Source organism: Mastomys coucha, chromosome X (assembly GCF_008632895.1).
Source record: "Mastomys coucha isolate ucsf_1 chromosome X, UCSF_Mcou_1, whole genome shotgun sequence".
NCBI classification, from domain to species: domain Eukaryota; kingdom Metazoa; phylum Chordata; class Mammalia; order Rodentia; family Muridae; genus Mastomys; species Mastomys coucha.
Genome location: NC_045030.1, coordinates 99,468,960 through 99,476,459, shown reverse-complemented (window position 1 = coordinate 99,476,459; position 7,500 = coordinate 99,468,960).

The window sequence follows — 7,500 nt, the reverse complement described above, 5'->3', positions numbered from 1 at the left end:
GTGAGTTTTGTGTCTGTATGTGCACCTGCATTCCAGAAAGAGGAATCAGATCCCTTTAGAGATGGTTGTGAACCATCATATGGTTGCTGGGATCCAAACTCAGGACCTCTGGAAGAGTAGCTAATACTCTTAACCACTGAGCCATCTTTCTGGCCCTGGTCTTGTTTTTTTGAGACAGAGTCTCACATGGCCCAGGCTGGTCTCAGATTCACTATATAGCACAGGTTGACCAAATCTTGATCCTCCTATCTCCATCTCCCAAGCGTTAGAATGACAGACAGACACATAAACCTTCAATCTTGAATTTTGCTGTCTCCATAACTGTGAGCAAAACAAACTTCTCTTGTTAATAATTTGTTCCAGTGTGGGGTAATCTGTCCCTGCAGCAGAGAGAAGATCAAGATAACTTGTTAGTACATAGTAGGTACTAAGAGCATGTACTTCTTCTTTTCCATCCTTGCCCAGGTTTCAAAACACTAACAATTTGTTTGTTTTTGATGATGTATATCCATCATAGAAAATATGGACTGCATGGTGAAGTTGAATGACAGTCCCCCTCACTGACTCCTGCAGGCCCAAACTGACCTTGTCTCCACCCTTTTGTACCCTTTTGCGCATTTCCTGACAAGCGTCTCTCCCTGTTTCTCTTTTCCCCCTGAAAAGGGCCTTATTTAGCTATACTTTATATATGATAAAGTTCTCTTCTTAAAGTGTGAAATGAGGTGGTGGATTACTACATTCACAAAGATGTACGATCATCATCACTATCTAGATTTACAGCATTTATCACCCCAAAAGAAAACCTTGAATCCATTAGCAGCCACTTCTACTTGCTTCTACTCCAGTCCCAGCCATACAGAACCATGCATCATCTGCTTTCTGCCTCTATCAATTTGCCTATTCTGAATATTGAATATAAACGGAGTCATATATTTTGGGTCTGGCTTCACTTAGAAAGAGTTCAAGGCTCCTCCGTGTTGTGGCATATATCAGCACTTCATTTTTCCTCACAGTCAAATATAATATCCTGTTGTAGGGATATATCACATTCCACGAACTCATTTTTTTTTCAGTAGACGGACATTTGGAATGTTTTCTTCTTGTTGTTATGAATAGTCCTGCTGTGAACATTTGTGTATAAGCTTTTGCATCAACGTGTATTTTCATTTCTCTTAGGAGCAGAATTTCAACATTGTAAGGTAGTTGTGTTTAATATTTTGGAGGACAGGAAAACAGCCTCTTCTTTTCCTCATGGTTCTGCTGATGCTATGATACAGTTCACCGCACTAGCTTCCTGAAACATTCTGCTTTTCCTCTGCTTTCTTGGTGAGAACTGTTTTTGAATCATGCTCTCAAAAATTACATTAGCTCAATGATGCATGTTCTAAGCCTTGGGCATAGAAATCAGAATACAAGTGTGTCATACAGTACAGAGGGAAACTAGACACAGCTGGTTAAATTCCATGTGACCTGAGTTATCACGGAGAGGTAGGCCAAATGCTGAGAAAAGACAAAAGGAAAAGAGAGCCAAATTTCCTGAGAGCTTCCAAAGAAAGGTGACACAAGCCTAGGCTGGCAGGGTGAGTGTGGGCTTATCGAAGAGATGGAGGAGGGAAGATGGACATCAGGTAGAGGCAGGAAGATTGCAAACTGCGTGTGGTCGCACAACAGATTTAATTCTAGCATTTGGGAGGCAGAGGCCGGTGGCTCTCTGTGAGTTTAAGGTCAGTCTGGTTTACATCGTAAGTTCTAGGCCAGCCAAGACTACACAATGAGCCTCTGTCTCAAATAAAAAAAAAAAAAACCACAATGAAGACTTGCAAAAGCATGGAGGGCCAAAGAGAGTGATTTCCAAGATGCTACAAATATATTGGCATTGGCAAAGTCCCAAGTACTTTCAGAAAGAGCAAGTTAGAACATCAGCAGTGTAAGGTGAGATGATGTTGTAAAGGCATCCAAGTGATTCATGAAGAAGTCACAACATAATCTGTTTAGCTTTAGAAAGAATACTGTCCTGGAGTGTCATTGTTGACTTTGCTGAATGTATGACATCTTTTAAAACAAAAGTAATATGTATATGGCTAAAAATCAAAGCTCAAACATGTTTATGATAACAATCGAGTCTCCTTTGCCCTATCATTCCTTCAGTCAACCCTTCCCTTCTTTCAGCTTCTTCTCTTGGTAATGAGTTTCTTCATTTATTTCTACTAATATGCTTATGCTGTTGCCTCTTTAATGTGTCAATTGAAGCTACAACCTCTACCACTGCTATCTTCTCAGTGTGCACCTTCTCCTTAGGTCCTTCGCTGGTTCTATACATAGCTTCATGTAGTATATTCAGGCCTATGTTTCTTGTTTTGTCAATCCTAGACAGTATGCCATGGCTCGTCCATTCTATGAGAAAAGAATACTAGGCATCCTGGTGTATGTCTGTAAGCGTAGTTAAATCATCCATGGCTTCTCTTTAGGTTGAGTTTAAGAGTTGAAAAGGAGCTGGATATATGGCTCAGTGGTTAAGATCACCTGCTGCTCTTGCAGAGGACTAGAGGACCAGGGTTCAATTCCCAGCACTCACATTGTGGATCGCAACCATCTTCAACTCCAGTTCCAGGGGATCTGATATTGTCTTCTGACTTCTGTGAGCACCAGGTACTCACGTGGTGCACGTGCATACATTCAGGCAAAACATTCATACACGTGAAATAAATAAATCAAAAATCAACTGTAGCTACAGGACTGAGGGTACAGATTGTAACCCTTTCATAACACAGATGTATACTACACAACCATTTCCAGACCTGACACAGTGCTTTGTTTCCCTAGAATTTCCCCTTTCATTTAAAATCTACATGTTAACAGCTCTTTTTGTTGTGGTATGCTTTGTTTTGGTCTTTGAGATGGTCTCAAGATATAGTCCAGACTGGCCTAGAACTTTTCAGTGTGGCTCAGGCGGGCCTCTAGTTTAAGACCTTCCTACCTCAGCTTTCAAGTGCTGCTTCAAAGAGTGTAAGCATCACCACACAGGTCATGGGCAGCCAGCATCATTTTATATGGATATGCAATATTTTGTTTATCCACTCATCCATTCACTAATGGTCATTTCTATTTTTTTTGCTAGCATGAAAAATGATGTTATAAACGTTTGTATAAAAACCTCTGAACATGGGTCTTATTTTCCTGAGGAACATAAGATGAAGTGGGATTTCTAGGTCAAAGAGTCATTCTAGGTTTAACTTCCAAAGTAGCTGCCAATTGCTTCCAGGCTGCTTCATTTTATGTTGCAGCTACTAGGTAGGTCTCAGTATTTCCATGTCTTCATGTCTTCACCAGCCCCCCTCTGTGTGTGTGTGTGTGTACTTGTTTGTATGTGCACACGTGTATGTACTTCTTTGTGTATTTGCAGATGCATCTGTGTATGTAAATGGAATATGACAAATTCCAGGGTCATTCCTCTCTAAAGTCATTATTTGTTTATTTCATTTTGGAGTCTTTCACTGGCCTGGTATTCATCAAGTAGGTTTGACTGGGTGGCCAGCCAGGCCCAAGAATTTGCTTATCTTCACAGCCCTTGCACTGGGATTACAAGGCTACCCCAGCACACTTGGCATTTTTCCACGTGTGTTCTAGGGATCAAACTCAGGTCCTTGTGCTTGCCAAGCAAATCCTTTTGCTGACCGAGCCATCTTCCCAGTGCAGCTTTTGTTGGTTTTTCAAATTATGACCAGTCTAGAGGAGATGAAGTAATAGCTTTTTAGCTGGTGTTTGAAGTACCCCAAGGACTAATGATCTGAAACATCTTTTCATGGACTTGTTGGTAATTTTTCTATCTGAAAAACAAACATGTTTTTTTCTTCCTTTATGACTGACTGACTATTCCTTTGGACTGTGAGCTTACTGAGAAAGAGGCTGTAAAACCCATCTCTGTAACCTCAGCTCCTAATACAAGGCAGGCAGAGAGCAGGCACATCAGAACACATTTGGAGGTAGTGAGAAAAGTAGAATAGGTTTTGAAAGAAAGTGGAGGGAGGGAGCCAGACTGCCTTAACCCCTGCAGCTTTAAGAATCAGCGCTGCATTCCTATATCATGATGAACTGTTCAATGACTGGCAAGGTTGGGGTCCATTATGGAGAAGCTTTGAACTTTGTGCTTTCCTTAGCAGAAACTCACACTGAACTGCTTCAAGTGGAGCCTCAAGCTGCTGACCCTTGGTGTCCTAGAAAGAGATTAAGAAGGAGCAGGTCCTGTACAGTGCTTCAGTCTGATAACCTTCCATATTCCTTTCATTTCTTTAGACCCTCTACTGACTCTCTACCCTGAAGCACTAGTGTGGAACATATCATGAATACTCTTCACCCTTGATTTGGATAAGTCTCCCTGTATGCTGCCCAGGGCCATTTCTTTATAGAAAAGTTCCTTGGCATGCCCAAGCCCCACAGTCTGAATGAGTCCTCTCATTAGTCTCCCACAAAACCTATTCCTCCTTGTGTGTGTGTGCATGTACATGCATGTGTGTGTGTACATGTGTATGTGTGTTTTCAGAGCAAATCATTATAGTTTATATTTAGGGATTATTCTGAAGAATTGTTTGCCTAATGTCTGTCTCTCCTAGTAGGCCAAAGTTACATAAGGCAAAATCTTAACACAAAATCTTTAATACAATGTTTGACACATAGCAGGTTCAATAAATGTTTATTAAATAAAAGGAAAAATAATAATTAAGAGGACAAAGCCCTGACTTTATTTTTCTTTCCACTAGCCCATTCTGCCTTTATACTGAATACTGCACCTAGCAACCAGGTAGAACTCCGTGAACATTAGTTTCTTCTCTCTGTGTGTCTCTGTGTCTGTGTGTCTCTGTGTCTTGTCTGTCTGTCTGTCTGTCTCTCTCTCCTGCAAATCCTTGATCCTTTCACCCTCCATCCCCACTTCCTCCCTCAGTCCATTGTTAAGCAGGAAATTTCCAGGAAACTCCTGCCTGTAAGTATTGGTGGATGCTAAGCCATAGTAGGTCTGTCTTAAGTGTCCAAGACCTGTCATTCACCTTGCAACCAGGGCCAGGGTAGAGAACTTGCATCCATGAGGCAAGTATGAGAAACAACAGGGATATGAAGAATTTTCTTTGACATTACTCACTAGCCCCAAATGAAACCTAGATCAAGGTGCTGGAGAATTGAGTCCAACTGTGAATCCAGAGACAAACTACATGGGGGGGGGGTGTCTCTGGAAAACAACTAGACAGAATCTCCAAGTCCCAGTTCGAAATCAGGAAAGAACACAGAAATGTGTCTACCTCTATTCGGTGTCACCAGTCTCTGGTGCTCAAGTAAGTCTATAACATTCCTAGCATAATTCTCAGTTTCTGCTTCCATAGACCCAGACACAGAGAACTCACTACTGCTAAAGAAGGTGATAGAAAAATCCTCTCTTGTGTCAGTTGGATAGTCTTTCTCTCTGTTTTGTGCTATCGAAGTTCAGACTCCATCTCAAAGGGAGGACATTGGTTAGGCAGAATGATCTGTTGCTTAATGGGTCCACCTAAGTTTTGAAGGACTCAATACATATCAGTATCTGTCTATCTATATCTAATATGGAAATGAAATACACAAAATGTTAACAATGGTTACATTGGGTGAGTAGGGGTATTGTATGATTTTCTTCTCTGTAATCATCAATACTTGCTGAGTCTTGTACTTTAAATCCATGAGATTAAAAGGCAGTGTCTTGGGTTACACTACGACTGAAATTTAATGGCCCTGTACTTAGTGGAAGAAACTAATCACAGAAAGCCATCTATTATAAGACACCATATGTAGTTTTTAGAGTGGGCTTTATAGTTGGAAAATACATCAGAATTGTCTGAAGCTAAAGGGTATGGGGGGACTGGAGGGGCTGGTTAAAGGATGTAAGGTTTCCCTGAGAGGACATGAACACATTCTTGACCATTGTGCTGGGTGGTTTTTGTCAACATATCTAGAAAGAAAAACAAACCTTAGCTAAGAAAATGCCTGTGATGGTTTGAATGTCAACCATCACATTAAGCCCCATAGATTCATATGTTGGAAGACTTGGTCCTCAGTTGGTGGAACTGTTTGGGGAGGATTAGGAGATGACATTCTTGGAAGAGGTGTGTGTAACTTGGGGCTGACTTTGAGGTTTCAAAAGCCCACACCATTCCCAGTTCTCTCTCTCTCTCTCTCTCTCTCTCTCTCTCTCTCTCTCTCTCTCTCTCTCTCTCTCTCTCTCTCTCTCTCTCTCTCTCTCTGACTGTCTCTCTCTGTCTCTATCTTTCTGCCTAATGATTATGAATCAGATGTAAGCTCTTAGCTACTGCACCAGTGCCAACCTTGCCTGCCTGCTGCTGTGCTCCCTTACCACGATAGTCGTGACTCACTCTTTACAACCATGAGTCCCAAAGTAAACTTTTTCTTGATTAGTGATCGATGTGGGAGGGCCCATCCCTCTGGATGCAGTGCTATCACTGGGTACTACAAGAAATCAAGCTGAGCAAAACAGTAAGCACCTCTTCTCCATGGCTTCTATTGTAGTTCCTGCTTTCAGGTTCCTGGCCTACTTGAGTTCCTTCCCTGTCTTCCATTAATGGCCTCTAGCTCAGGATGTGTAAAGCAAATAAACCCTTTTCTTTCCAAGGTGCTTTTGATTGCCTTTCTTAGAGCAATAGAAACCCAACTAGGAAAATTGTGATGTGTACTGAACTCTGCAAATATAATAAAAGCAATTAAACTGAATACTTTCAATTTACAAAGGTTACATCATATGGTATGTGAAATATATATCAATAAACTTACTATTTTAAAAGGCCAATGAATCTAAATTTTAAAATATGTGCTGTGTTTAGAATCTGAGAAAATGCACTGAAAATTTTGATTGTAGTTTTCATTGTATAATTTTTCAATAAGGAAAGGTAAGCATGGGAAAGAGAGGCAAAAAAGAATGAAAAAGTGTGGGAGAGAGGAAGCAGAAAGAGGCTGCCATACCCTGTCACTCCCATCCTCCTGGCAGCAGCAGGCGTCTTTCTTGTAGCCAGATTCCACAGATAAGAACAGGGATCTGCACACTCCTGTGTCTACTGCTCACAGGCCCAGAGACAGTCCTCATTCCCAAGACTCCTGTCTTCCCAAGACATTCCCAAGACATGCCTGACATGTCATTCCTAAGACATGCCTGTCCAGTGTGTGCTCCACACCCAGCTCTGTCCTGTGTGATTTCTGAATACAAGTTTGTCTGTCATCTGGCAAGTAGGCAGATTCAGAACAGTATGGTAGGACTCTGGGGTAGGAAATCAGGTACAAGTTATGGGAAAACACTTCCAACTGCCTGATTCTTGGGAGGGGGAGTAGAGACCATATACACATATACATAATTATATAAGTAACATACATATAATATATATGATACATAGATATATAAATAAAATCTTTTTTTTTTTATTTTAGATATTTTCTTTATTTACATGCGAATTTCTCCTTTCCCAGTTTCCC